Raw genomic sequence first — 15635 nt, 5'->3', positions numbered from 1 at the left:
TACTACTTTTTACTACGATAACATTTTTTCCTTTATGTTATCGAAAGAAATAGTAAAAATTAGTAGATTCTTGCAGTACTGGAACAAACCACATGTTTAAAACATATTAGGTGTGTTCGTGGATGTATATTTAGGAACAATTCCGTTACTTTCGGTTCATCGATGGATGCCGTAGAATTAAAACCACCTTCCCCACGTTAAGTCTCTTGCAATCTGTCCACATGTTCCGGTTCAGAGTAAAATATTCTAAAATATTCGCTTACATATTAACTGTGCAGTTCAGTCACCACGCCAAATTTTACATCAGTATTATTAAAACGAACCATATCAAAATTGTCGCTATATTCTTAATGGCTAAACCTGAACGTGGAGCAAGCAATTTGGAACTTCTATTTGAAGGGCTTCCTGTACCGAAGCATTTCCATTGCAGGAACAACTAATTGGTATGCACTGCAGTACTTTCCATCCGCAAATTAGGTAAATCGGTGAAAATACATAAGGAAACAAACATTTCCTATATCTGCTTCACTGAAATCGTCTTGGGAAAACGTGGCTGATAATGTTGAAATCCAATGGCAAAAAATTCTCTGACAAAAAGTAATGCTAAGTTTACATTTACGAAATCCACTCGATTTCAACTGTCAATTCCATAGCTCAAACGTCAAATCAAATCTCATCTGGATTTCATTTGATGTTTAACCTATGGATTTGACAGTTGAAATCGAGTGGATTTCGTAAATGTAAACCAAGCATAATGACCATTAAAGTGTCGCAAGGCTGCTGATACTTCAAAGAAGTGTCCATTTAAGCACAATAAAATTTCTTGCACATTTTCTTTTTTGTTTTTATTCGATGTTGAATTAATTTATTTTGTCAACCTTGTCAGAAATAAATGTATACAAACAACCTCAAAACAATAGGAGGACTACAAGAAAAAATTGTAATCAGATGTTTGCTATAACCTACCTTGTAATGATTGTACCATGGTTTCTACCAAGGCGTATTTATATGTCGATGGACAGACTAACACGATTTCAACATGGCGACGTCAAGTTTATAGGTCCCGGTCCACACTAGAGTCATTTCATTGAAAAAAATGCATGAAATTATGCGTCTCTAGATCGACCTCCATAGTCGATGGTCAGACTAGCACGATTTCAACATGGCGACGTCAAGTTTATAGGCGAGGGGTATGAAGTAGTGAAACCCATGTACATGGTTTTCTGTGTTTGTTATGTTGCCTCTTCTTGTTTTTCGTTGCAAGAGTTTTTCTTCCATTTTCTTTCACTTTTATTTTCTCAAGCAAACGCTAACAACAAAACAAACATAAAAAGATGTAATAAAAACAGTTAATTAATGAAATAGTGAAAATTTAACTATTAATATTAATTTTTAATGTTAATTATTTTGTGTTGTTTTTTTGGTTTATTTATGTATTTTTTTGTTTTTATTGGCATGAGAAACACAACAAACGCGAATGGTAAAATAAAGAGGACACGCAAAAATCTTAAATTTCACGTTAACGTGTGTGGACACTAACGAAACTTGAAAAGAAACTTTAACGAAATTAGTTTCAAGAAACCTTGCTAGTCTGACCATCGACATAGTAAAGTAAAATCATAAAATTCATGGTACAATAATTCATAGGTAGGCCAGGTATGAGAATCGCCAAAAAATATAACCCTGTCTCTATGGCTTAAAACGTCAAAATTGTTTTGATGAATGATAACGGATGAGTAAACAAAGAAGAAGAAGAACGAAATGTTGAAATGAAAACAAAACAGAGTTGAATTTTTTGATCAATAATAAATATGAACTCTGAAAGTCAACACGGTATTGACAGATTAAGCCATAACAAAAAAAAAATTGTAATCAGCTGATAGCTGTGACCTACCTAAGAATTATTGTACCATGATAAAATTGCTGTAGTGGGGAATTCGATTTAAGAACACCTAATTTCATGAAATTTTTTAATGAAATTCACGCTAGTGTGGACCGGGACTAGGCGAGGGGTATGAAGTAGTGAAACCCATGTACATGGTTTTCTGTTTTTGTTGTGTTGCCTCTTCTTGTTATTCGTTGCAAGATTTTTTCTTCCATTTTCTTTCATTTTTATTTTCTCAAGCAAACGTTAACAACAAAACTAGCATAAAAAGGTTTAATAAAAACATTTAATTAATGAAATAGTGAAAATTTAACTATTAATATTAATGTTAATTATTTTGTGTTGTTTTCAAGTTTATTTATGTTTGTTTTGTTTTTTTGGTATGAGAAACACAAGAAACGCGAATGGTAAAATAAAGAGGACACCCAAAAATCTTAAATTTCATGTTAACGTGTGTGGACACTAACGAAACTTGAAAAGAAACTTTAACGAAATTGGTTTCAAGCAACCTTGCTAGTCTGACCATCGACTAAAAAGTAAATGCACGAATTACGACAACTAACAGCCAGTTTCTGTATGTCGAAAGAAGAATGTGTGCGAATGAAACACGTCCAAACTCTTGTGTGTTTTTCAATTTGTTTTTTTGTTTTGAAGCAAAAGCAAAGGGAAAATTATTTCGAAAACTAAAGTTTGGGCGTGTTTCATTCGTACACATTCTTCTTTCGACATACAGAAACAGGCTGTAACAAATTTTCAAAAACAACATTGTTGTTATAGAAAATTTAATGTCAAAGAAAATATTGAATAATGGGGTCGTTCTAAAATTTTTCTAAGGAAAAACATAAATACATTTTGAAAATCCGTTAAAATAGTACAAATTTGAATCAAAATGTAAATATATAACATTCAGAACTGTCGTAGGTCATTGTTATTACACGTTTACGATGAAAATAAGTATTTTATGGTAGCTAATTTCGAAGTTTCAAATTTCTGATTTTTGTTTCTAAATTTGTACGCGAATTTGAAAAGATGGACAAGAAATGAAAAGACATGAAAGAGAATACAAAATTTGCTATTATTTGAATGTATACTAGTCGCTAAACCGTTTACTTTTCATTCATGATTTGCAGTTTTTCTAAAAATGATGGGTTTCAAATAAATTTTTAAATTTTGTATTTTTCCTGTCATAATTAATTTATTTCGATAAATTCTCTCATTTGTTCGAGATGGGACATATTATATCGTCGTTCGGAGAGTAATTTATATTGAACAATGTACAAAAATCGTTGTTCGTTCTCAAAATTTTATCATGGTAGAACATGAAACTGAGCGTAAAAAAAGCGGCGTATTTCATTCTGTTCACACTTTTAATATATAAAATGTCTTATGGAATTTGACACTAAAGCCCTCGGCACATACGGTCCGTTTAGTGACACGTTGGGACACGCGTTGTCCCAAAACAGCTAAATTATGTTTAACTTTAATGCGTCAGCCACATTATTGTTTTTCAAAAAACTTGGCATCGCTTACACGTTTTTCATGTGGTGTTTTCGCGTTACAACAACCACATGAAAACTTTAAGAATAAACTTGGCATCAATCACACATTTTTCATGTGGTTGTTGTTTTCAACGCGCAACGCGTGACACGCGTGGCCCATTAAGCGCTCGGCACATACGGTGCGTTGAGCGTCGCGGTACAAACACCACATGAAAAACGTGTAAGCGATGCCAAGTTTTTTGAAAAACAACAATGTGTCTGACGCATTAAAGATAAACATAATTTAGCTGTTTTGGGACAACGCGTGTACCAACGTGTCACTAAACGGACCGTATGTGCCGAGATCTTTAAGCCACTTTTTTCATGTGGTTGTTGTACCGCGACGCTCCACGCATCGTATGTGCCGAGCGCTTAATGGGCCAAATACATACGTTCCGTTGTGTCACGCTTTTCGCGTTGAAAACAACAACCACATGAAAAATGTGTGAGTGATGCCAAGTTTATTCTTGAAGTTTTCATGTGGTTGTTGTAACGCGACGCTCAACGCGCCGTATGTGCCGGGGCCTTAAAGCCCTCGGCACATATGGTCCGTTTAGTGACACGTTGGGACACGCGTTGTCCCAAAACAGTTAAATTATATGCCTGTTCCAGAACCTGCAAGAAGCTACCATTTTTTACTACGATAACAATTTTTCCTTTATGTTATCGAAAAGAGTAGTACAAAATAGTAGATTATTGCAGTTCTGGAACAAACCATATGTTTAACTTTAATGCGTCAGCCATATTGTTGTTTTTCAAGAAACTTGGCTTCACTTACACTTTTTTCATGTGGTTGTTGTAGCGCAATGCATAACGCACCGTATGTGCCGAGCGCTTAAGGTAGAAACACAATTGGTCTGTTCCAGTACTGCAAGAACCTACAAATTTTTACTATTTTTTTCGATAACATAAAGGAAAAAATGTTATCGTAGTAAAAAATAGTAGCTTCTTGCAGGTTCTGGAACAGAGCAAATATGTGTGTTCCAGAACCTGCAAGAATCTACTATTTTTTACTACGATAACCATTTTTCCTTTATGTTATCGGAAAAAAATAGTAGATTCTTGCGGAACAGACCAAATGAAATACGCCGCATGGTACAAATACACAGGTAGCCGCATCGGCAATTGTTGGCAACATAAGGTGTCAAAATTTGACATTAATTCAATGCAATTGACACGAATGCTCTGTTCCAGAACCTGCAAGAATCTACTATTTTTTACTACGATAACAATTTTTCCTTTATGTTATCGGAAAAAATAGTAAAAATTAGTAGATTCTTGCAGTTCTGGAACAGACCAATTATGTTACCATCAGCTGGCATGATAATGCTACCTGTATTATTGTACCATGATACGCCGCTTTTTCACGCTCAGTTTCATGTCCTACGACGAGTTCAAATCAGGGATGCCAACTGTTCCGAGTTAAAAATCGCTACAGCCACATACGCACCATAGGTCTGTAGTGATTTTTACCTTAAAACAGTTGACATTCCTGCTTAAACAGTGGTTTTTGTACGTCAAAAATCACCACAAGTAGCGGGAAAACCACCAACTTGGCACCCCTGGTTCAAATATAACTAACGCCGACAAGGAAAACCAACATAGGTCTTTGATGTTCTACATAAAAATCTCTACCGCCGACTCTGGCAAAAAGTGGTCAGCTTCGTTCGTGGAGGATGGACGATGGAAGAATAGACGAGATAAATTTCTGTATTCGAATAAAAATCAATTTAAATTAAGTAAGGAATAAGCAAGAAAATCTACTAAAATTAAGCAAGCAAAACGTCAAGAATAATTCCTCAATGATAAACAAGAATTGTGCGTGCAAATAAAGAGAATCAATAGAAGTTAAAAATGTTCAGAAAAGTGACATCAAATATATGAAACTCAATAATGATGAAAAAATATTTTCCAAGAAGGAAAAAATTGCAAAAAAAGTTGTGGTAGTGTAGTAAAATAGTAAGAAAAGAAACGAGTAAAGATAAAAAGAAAAGGAAGAAGGAAAAAAGAATTTAAAGGTGAATAGAACGAGAGAAGAGAGAGAAAGATAGTCAAAGAGGTAATTTACACGAGGAAACAATGTTTCCTTGTTTCCTCTAAAACGTGTGTTCCGTTTTGATTCTCATTCGCAAAATTGGTCAGTGTTGGGAACAAATGTATAAATGATTGTACAAAAACGTACAAAAGGCACTTTTGGATGGATATGTGCAAGAAATAAATAATAATTTCATAATAATTTGTTTATTTTGTGTTGTAAAAAATGTTTCTTGTAATTGTTATAGTAAGGTATTTCATTACTTCATGAATTGATAGCCATTTTTTAACAATTTACGACAGGTAATACATGTATTTTTTACCCTCATGTGTCAATACTTTTTACGGAATTTTTAATGAATGGTTATTTTTATTATTAACCCTTTCTTTTTACCTGTTTTTGTAGTTTTCCAAAGAATTGTTTTTTGAATATTCATGTACAATAGGTAGATAATCATTTTTGGTAACTTTATGTAAAAACGTACGTCTACCGTTCAAAAGGTACGCTTGTTAAACAGCGCAACCCTGAAAATGCAATTACGAATGAGAATCAAAACGGAACACACGTTTTAGAGGAAACTTTGTTTCCTCGTGTAAATTACCTCAAATATTTTGTCAGAGTCAAAATATTTTGGGTGAGCAAGCAAATGAGTGATGAGAGAGAGTGCGTGAGGGAGAATTGAGAGAAGAATATCTGTCATTTATCCGTGAAAAAGAAAGAAGAAAACGAAAAAGGAATCATACAAAAGGCAAGAGATTGCCAGTGAGAGAGGCTAAAGTGCGGGTGTTTGTTATATTCTTTTCTGTCGTGAAAAAGTGCAAAAATATATAGAAAAATTATGAAAAAATTTGAGAAAAATTATTTCTTGTTATGAAAAATCGTGCAAAGGTTTTAAATTTTCTTTTGCCAAAGTTATAACGATTATTAAGCGATCCCTAGCCAACAATCGGCACAAGACAAAAAAAATAATTTTTTTAAATGATGACCGAATAATATTGTGTGTGAGTGTGTGAAAAGTTCGTCATAGCCAAGTCAGCCAGCAAGCAAGCATTGACATAAAGAACCAAAAAAGTTTGTTGGCCACCATTCAGAAACCGTCGTCATCAGCGTTCTTGAATCGCATTGTGCGTGCGTGTATGTGCAATTTTCCTTGTGGTGTATATTTTTTGTGTGTTCCTTTTTTGAACTGGTGCTGCTATTTTCCTCGTTGCCGCTGTTTTTCCTGTCCTGACCGCTACTCCATGGCAATCTATACCTCGTGAACCATTAACATTTGGAAAAATTTTTTTAAGTCAAAAATAAAGGAAAAATCTTTATACATCCAATAAACGCGAGTGTGTGTGCTAAATTTGTACAGAGTTTTTTCTCTTTGTGCTTTATTCTGATTTTCATATGTTTTTGGAAACTGAATAAGCATTTGAGCACAGCAAAATCAACATCATGTAAATGTAATGCAAAGTACTCTAAACTCATTTAAAGGAATTGAAGATTAATAACAAAATAAAAGAAGAAGAATCTGATTTTTAAAGCCATTTGAAATAGAAAATTTTCAATCAACCACCACCACCATAAACAGCAGCGCAAGGCAGCAGTAGCAGCAGACAACAATAATAAGCCAATCAATATAAAATAACATTGACAGAACGTTTACGTCATAACGTCGTCAACGTCGAAGTCACCATCATCATCATCACCCACCAACACACGACACGACAACGACGAGAGGATAACACTAAAGAAGAAAGAAATCCAAAGACGAGTATTTCCTCAATTTTTCGTCTATTCTCTTAGAATTTGTTCTTGGTTTTATTCTTTTTTTTTGGTTTATGTCATTACACTTTCCTCATTACTTTTTTTCTATTTTTGCTATTGAGTATCCTGCAATTAAAATATATATTTTTTAATTCATTTATGTGTGTCTTTTTTTATAAACAGCTTATTGTTGTTAATATTCAATTTTGTTTCCCTAAAACACAAACACATCGTTTCCAATTATACATGAAATTGAATAAAGTCTAAAGGAATTTCAGGTTAAGGGACAAATTATGTAAAGGAATTTCTTTTTTCTTCCCTTATCTTTTTATTTGACTTAATTGATTTCGTTTGTGTTCATCCACATATAAAACATGTGGATCTTAATGTATTTGCGAGACAAATTGAGGGTTGTTGTATTCAATAACAAGAAAAAAGTAATTTCAAAACAAGCCAATAATTGGTCATGAAATATTTACGAAGTATATTTAATATTACATGACGTTACGTTTGACTAACCCGGCTTTGAATTTATAACATAATTGGACAGTTTTTTTTTTCGAGAGCAGATGAATGTGCAAAATCAAACATAAAAACATATATTCTTTCTCACTCACTCGCACAACAAAAATCTTGTTAGAATTTTACTCAGAAAACTGAGACAATGTGCTACTTCTAATATACATTTAGTTGTTTCGGTGTTGTCAATTTGTCAGTTCTTAAAAAATCGCTAGAATGATAAAAGTTGATTGCCAGCAAAAGTCAATAAAGGTATGAATGAAGATCTGTAACTTTTTTTGAAAATTATGACCAAAAACATTAAAACGCCTGTTAGACTATACAATTATAACACGTTTAAGTGCATTATCTCGATTTATTTGACATATACTGTATAAAAAAATAAAATCGACTGGATTTGGTAAATCCACCATAGTCTAAACGTACTATAAGTCGCTAATTTTTATCATGAATGAAATTTTCCCGTGAGTTTGTCTTTCCGCCGTTGCAACTTAAGGGAGAAAGTGAAAAAATTCACGGGGAATTGCCGTTCCTGATAACCCCCACATTATATTTTTATGTGAATATTTGTGAAATTTCATAATACTCCACAATTTAATTTGCCCTCTGCCGGAATTGAACTCCTTATTTGTGTCTAAACACGCAACCTTAAGATCGGGTAAACGCTTACAAATACATCAACAACTTTTCGTACTATTTCTAACAAAAACTCATTGTACTCACAATTCTCCGATTTGTAGTCAGACACACACACACACACACACTTTCAGGCATGTCACAGAAACGAATTCCGATCGAAAGTGGAATTGATTCCGTATTTAGCTTCTTCAGAAAACGAAAAACGAAGAATTTTTCGGAATGAAACCACTTTTGATTTTGCTAACGGAATTGTATTTTTATTTTGTTTAAATCTGCCACTTTAAAACACTCTAAAAACACTTAGAAATAATTAAAATGTTGTTTTATTAACAAATTTACATTTAATTTCGCATTTAAAATAAATAATTAAGTTTTTTGACTTCACAAAATCGATCGGAATCTAAAGAAGCTAAGACAAAAACGATCGAAATGAAATTTCGGAATTGCAACCATTCCGATCGGAATCTGTGACATGCCTGTTTATTTAGATATAACCTTAGAAGCGACATGGTTAAAATGAGCAGCAAAAATCAAGTTTTCTGTCAAGTATTACACCAAGGCATCTAATTTCCTGAACAAACTACATCAACATCATCGAAGATATGGGCAATCAAACACATTGTTTTACATTTGAAAATATTTACAATAATTCGCCGTAAAAAATACGATGAATATCGTCAACATACAAAAAAGGAATACAACATGAATCAAGTATGCTACTAAATATGTCATTTATATATAAGACGAATAAATGTGGTCCCAAAATGGATCCCTGTGGAACACCACATTCCACAGGACAAGCAGTAGAACACACCCCATTTACAGAAACCAATTGTAATCGGTTAGATAGATAAGACGAAATGAGTCTCGAAGCAGGAAGGGAGAAATTGAAGTAATATATCAGTATGTTTACTAAGCTAAAGCGATCAACACGATCAAAAGCCTTAGATAAGTCTAGTGCAGTCAAAACACTGCATAACCCACTGCCTACAGATTTCCAAATGGTTTCTGTCAAAAGATGTAGATAAGAAGTAGTATTAAATCACCGCCGAAAATCGTGTTGGTGGGGACTACTTAAATTACGCCCATTAATATAATCTGTAATTGACGAGTTAATAATACGTTCAAAAATCTCTGAAAGTGCAGGGAGTATGCTAATTGTTCTAAAGTTATCAATGTCACTGGAAGTGCCCGACTTTGGAACGGAAATAAAACAAGAAATTTTCCATAATATGAAATTGATGTAGTGGGGAACTCCATCTAAGAACTCAAGTGTTTACTGGGACTAAGGAACTATAACATACTAAAATAGCTCATTGCATACTGGATGTGATCTCGCTTCTCAAAAGTGAACAATAAATTGAAACATATTATTCCGGGCCCTCTGCTTTCAATAACGTTTATAAAGTTATTGGCAACGTAAAATAATCACTTTCTCATAAGTTACAAAGGCATAATTTAATAATGGGTGTTTTTTTTTAATGGTATAGAACTTCAAATTGAAATAAAACACAAGAAAATCGTTTTAATGTCCATAATTTTGGCTTTATTAGAAGGATAATTTTATGCCATTAATGTTTAAATATGATTTCGGGCATGTGGCCGCCGCGGCTGGCTCGAATAAAGCCAATTCTAGAGGTCCAATTTTCAACCACTTTTTCGAGCATATGGGGCCGTATGTCGGCAATAACGCCACGAATGTTGGCTTCCAATTCCCCTAACGTTTCTGGTTTGTTGGCGTAGACGAGCGACTTCACACATCCCCAAACAAAATAATCCAATGGTGTCAAATCACACGATCTTGGTGGCCAATTGACAGGTCCATTCCGCGAAATTATGCGCTCATCGAATGTTTCCTTCAATAAATCGATTGTGACGTGCGCTGTGTGGCATGTAGCGCCGTCTTGTTGGAACCACAACTCATCCACATTCATGCCATCCAATTCGGGAACAAAATAGTCGGTTATCATGGCTCTATACCGGTCTCTATTAACGGTAACTGCCTCTCTTCAAGATCTTTGCGCAAAATCTTCCATAAAGTTGATGGACAAAGCTCCAATTGGTGTCCACGGTGGCGAATCGATTCATTCGGGTCCTCTTCAACACTTTGCTCTACAGCGGCAATTGTTTCTTCGGTGCGCACTGTTCGACGTCTCTGCGGATGCGTATTATCATATAGAGTAAACGTAGTGCGAAAACGATCCATGGTTAACCGAATTAATTGCTCCGATGGACGATTATGTCGACCATAAAATGGACGGAGCTTGCGGTAAACTTCGAGAACTGAACCATTATTTTCGAAATAAATTTGCACGATTTGCAAGCGTTGTTCTTTTGTCAACCTGTTCATGATGAAATGGCAAACCAAACTGAACATAAATGACACTAGAGTTGCCAGATTTGACCACAAAATGCCAGTTTTATCTCTATTCGAAAAACAAACCTGTAAAAAAACACCCGTTACATAGTTACTAATGGCCCAGATATAGCAAATATACTTCACCATCACCATTCACATACCAAGAAGAAGTATTACAGGCATTGAAGGCCCAAACTCAATCAGCTCGTTGCTTGCTTTCTTCGCTTTGCTCTAGTAAAAGAATAAATAAAAAAGGGCAGCCTAGTTCGAAGTGATCTCGGCGTTCTTTATCCTTCTACCAAAAATTAAGCGATGAAAGCAAGAAAAATCGATTGAGTTTCGGCCTTGAGAATCGAATATCAAATTGTCTGGATTCCATTTCCAACCACATTTGGATGTTTCTGCCGATTTCACTCAATAGTTCCGACCATTTTCAGTTAACAGTTAAATCTCATTTCATGAATAAGAGAAAAACTAGTTGCGTTGACGTGGCAATTCAAACTATGTCATGAATAACATTCCGGCTGCTGCCATTCAGTTCTTTACAATTGCTTTCAATAATTGGCTAAACAACTATAGGTTCTGGAACAGACATGTTAGAGACCATAAACGTTAAAAAGACAGAGATACATAGCAAGATTGGAAACAGAATTCAAATATCTGAAAAAAAGAGGATATGTATTGAAGATTTAGAGAAATTAAAGACAAAATTAAAAAAAAAAAAAAATTAAAACTGAGGTTTAGACTTATTAATATAGCATATCACAAAGGAGACTTCAATAGACAAACAAAAAATATATTAAAGGGTTTAAACGGCGTTTGCATTAGAACTTTTTGCCGGGTTAACATTCTTTATGAGGATTTATTTGACGTTTGCGCTATGAAATTGGCATTTGAAACCCGATTAATTAAATCGGGTTATGTGCAAACGAGGTATTAGAGATATTTCGGAGGTGTTACTGTTTTTTTTCGGCCAATACAGAATATTGAATCGACAACCAAACGGAAGGGAACGTAATACGATCAGTACATAATGGAAAACCCCAAGGAAAATGCTGTAGAATTAAATGGGAATTCAAGGAACAATCTAGGAATTAATATTTCTGTCCCGACAGTTCGTAGAGCAATCAAAACGAATGACAATAATAGCATTGCGACAGGAAAGCCCCTTAACTAAAACTTGCAAATATCCCAAAACGATTGGAATAGGCCAAAAATACGAATTTTTTTTTTTTTTAAAGGATCCTATATTCTGGGAAAGAGTGATTTTTTACGATGAATGTAAGTTCCTGGTAGTTGGTAGCGATGATCGCACTGAAACCTGGCGTAAGACAAATACTAAGTTTTTGCCTTAAAACATTAATTCCACAGTAAAACACTGAGAAAGATCTGTCGTGGTCTGGTGAAATATAGCGGCAAATTGGGTTGGAAAACTCAGATTTATAGAGGAAATAATGGTACATCAATAATAAGTACATCAATATTTAAAAAAGTAGGTACCTAGCTACGAGATTTGGAACTATTGGGTATGGGAAAATACCATATATCTCCAAGACAATGATCCAAAGCACGAAAAAAAGGATTTTGAGCTTAGGAAGACTGTAAATTTTGTCAATGAAAGCAAATTTAACCTGTTTGGGCTGATGGACAAAGTAAGCGATGACGTAGGACAAATACGGCATTGGACCCTAAACACACAATTCAAAACGTAAAGCACAGAGGAGGGTCTCTTATGGTATGGGGTTGTATCAGTGCTTCCGGTGTAGGGAATCTTGCCTTTTTTGAAGGAATTATGTATAAGATGTGTTATTTAAACATTCTGAGGGATAATTTAAAATGTAGGGCTGACAAAATGGGATGGGGGCCAACATTTCAATTTTAACAATGTAATGACCCCAAACACAAATCACACATTGTTCGAGAACGTACAACTGTCCCAGAATATTGAATCCTATAGAATATTTATGGAGCATTTTGTTATGACAAGTCATAACATTTCAAGTATAGGAACACTGAAAAATGCCATGAAAGAAGAAAAAAGGAAGAATTTATATTTCTTGCACTGAACATTTAGTTAAATCTGTGCCAAAAGGCTCAAAGCTGTAAAGGATAACAAAGGATATCATACCAAGTACTAAACGCCTAAAAAATACTTTTTGTTTAATAAAGCTTTTTGTGTGGATACTTTTCACTGTGATGTAGAAATTGATTTTTATTTTTTTATCTGAATTTAATTGAATATTGCTAATTTTATTTTATTAATTTTTTCTTAAGACACTAATGTAAAAATATAAACATGAACAAAATCACTTTCATTAATAAACTCTTAGCAATCACTTTTTTAATGAAAGAAACTCAAGTGGATTCTTTTGGTTGTTACTCACTGTATCTCGACGAGATAAAGCGATCTAGTTTTGTGTGTGTTTTCCATTAAAAATTGTAATAAAACTCCTGGCTTCAATTATGGACTTATCGTCACGAAATGGGGAGGTCCACTTTCGACTAGAAGAAACCCCATTTGGTGTTGTTAAAACCACACAGATCCGCCACTTTTGCATCAAGTTGAATTCTGCAACTCATTTTTTGAATTACGGACAAAAGTCGGTAAATAAGATATTCGACAAAAAGCAATAAAAGCTGCGATTTTTGTACAAACTTTGCAAAATGTGTTGTATTTGAAAACATACATCATTACAATTGGTGTCAAAGAAAAGTACAGCAGCGCGATTCCCTAAATCATTTTTTGAGTTATCAAAAAAAGTCGGTAAAATAAAGCACAGTTGCTGTCGGTAAATCTTTACAACTTTTTTTGTCACTCACTTGAAAATAATAAACATTTTAATTTAACCGATTTTTGTTGCTAACTCGAAAATCGATTTAGAGCTTCACACTACAGAAGTTCATCTTTCATAATCAGTGCCCTTCGTTGCAAAATGGAAATTATCAGTTTGTTAAGCAAAAGTTTGTTCCATTGGCTCAGCCAAATATCATCGGATTATCATCCAAAGACGTAGGCTGCTTCCTTGCAATGCACCACAACCATGGATGACGTTTTACATTATATCTGAACTACATTAGCTGTAGTATTCTTTCTTACTTACGACCTTTTCGTACTCAATTTTCTATATTTTGTGGACATACGATCTTTTCTGAAAAGGACAAAACATATAGAAAAACGCAAAATGATCTAATGTTCTTTGTCTAATGCGACGTATTTTCATTTTTACTTTCATTCAGTAACAAAAGCGTGGTTTTCAGAGAAAGTGGACTAAACTTTTGGACCTTTCTTGCGAGGCAGACGACGTATATAGTGACGATTTGTTATTTTCCTAAAAATATGCCATACGTATGTATAAATTTATGGTCTTGTTTGCAATTTAATAAAAATCGCACATCATCCAGTTAAAATGAGCCTTATAGCCTGTTTACATAATATATTTTTTCGGGTTAAATAAGGTTTTTAAAGCAGATTGAGGATTTATTTGTCGCATACATAATGGAATTGACATTTGAAGCCCAGTGGGTTTATTAAATCCGGTTATGTGTAAACGTACTATTAAATGATAATTTAGTTCTTGTAAGTTTTTCTTCAACATAATCATATTTACACATAAAATGTGGGATTAATAAATATGTTTACTCAGTTTTTGTAATGCATCATGATCTTCCTCAAAATTTGGCAACTATTGATTGAACTCAATTTATGGGATAATAGCATGTTTGTGTTATAGAGCTTAACTTAATGACTTTAACCTAATTCATGAGGATTTATTTGAGGTATATTCAATGGAGGAATTGTCATTTGAAATCGAATGGGTTGTCTAAATCCGTTTATATGTAAACGCACCATAAAATCCAATGATAAAATTCATATTGTCCCATAATTTGATATATTTCGTAATGTATATGACGATTTTGCCAACAAATCGCTATAACGAAATACACACACATTGGAAAAAAATCACGAAGTTGGCATCACTTTTTATACATTTCGCTCTCTATGTTCCTCTCTGAAACCGTATCATTCTTATCAGACAGAAAACGAGTAAGAAACTGAAAAGAGCAGCATATATTTAGGCTGTTGTTAAATTTTCAATTATAATTTATTTAGCAATTTTAATTTATTTAGCAGAGTTTTTCTGTTTATTTGGGGTCCCATACGATTTACTGCTTTTTTATTTTTCTTGTAAAAAAGTATTTTGGACATACTAATTTTGTTATTGTTTTTTGTGTGCTAGTAGATTTCAATTTAAGACATGACGTCAGATTTTCTGCACCTCAATGTGTCAGTTGTCATTGTGCAAATAGAAGGCTGGAGGGAGGGAGGGATGGAGTGAGATGTTATTGGAGGGATTTAGGGATGGAAAAAATATACCACCAATAATCATCATTTATTTGGTGTGTTAGCAAAACATTGATATTTTCAATTACTTTTTTTCTTAGGGGTTTGTGTGTTGGAAACATTTGTGTATCGTTATACTCTCTATGCTATTTGTAGGCATATTTGTTTGTGTCCCTCCTCTTTACACCAACTGGCTGGAATATTTGTAAAATAAAGGCATGTAATGTGGAAGTTTTCAAACGGATTTCTTTATATTTTGGTGTGAATAAAAAACTTGTAATGTTTTGTAGATTTTTTCAATGTTTTATTTTTTAATTTGTTTTCTTTTTTAAGAAATGACGTCAGTGCTATTTTTGGCTATAACACATGTTTTTATTGTCAACAAATACCTTTAAATGTGACTATCAACCGAAGAGGAGAGATCGGTTTACTTTAATAGAGTTTACATCATTGTCTTTTAAAAACAAAATGTAAAGTTTAATGTGTTTTTATTATATATTTGCTGTTAAATTAAGTGTTTGTTTGTTAGTCGTCGGTTGATTGGTTAAACACAAAACATTTATTTT

The sequence above is a fragment of the Musca autumnalis genome, unplaced genomic scaffold (genome assembly GCF_047663935.1).
Source record: "Musca autumnalis isolate F117 unplaced genomic scaffold, ASM4766393v1 scaffold_2, whole genome shotgun sequence".
Classification (NCBI taxonomy): Eukaryota; Metazoa; Arthropoda; class Insecta; order Diptera; family Muscidae; genus Musca; species Musca autumnalis.
The sequence above is the reverse complement of the archived record's forward strand: the minus strand, read 5'-3'. Positions refer to the sequence as shown.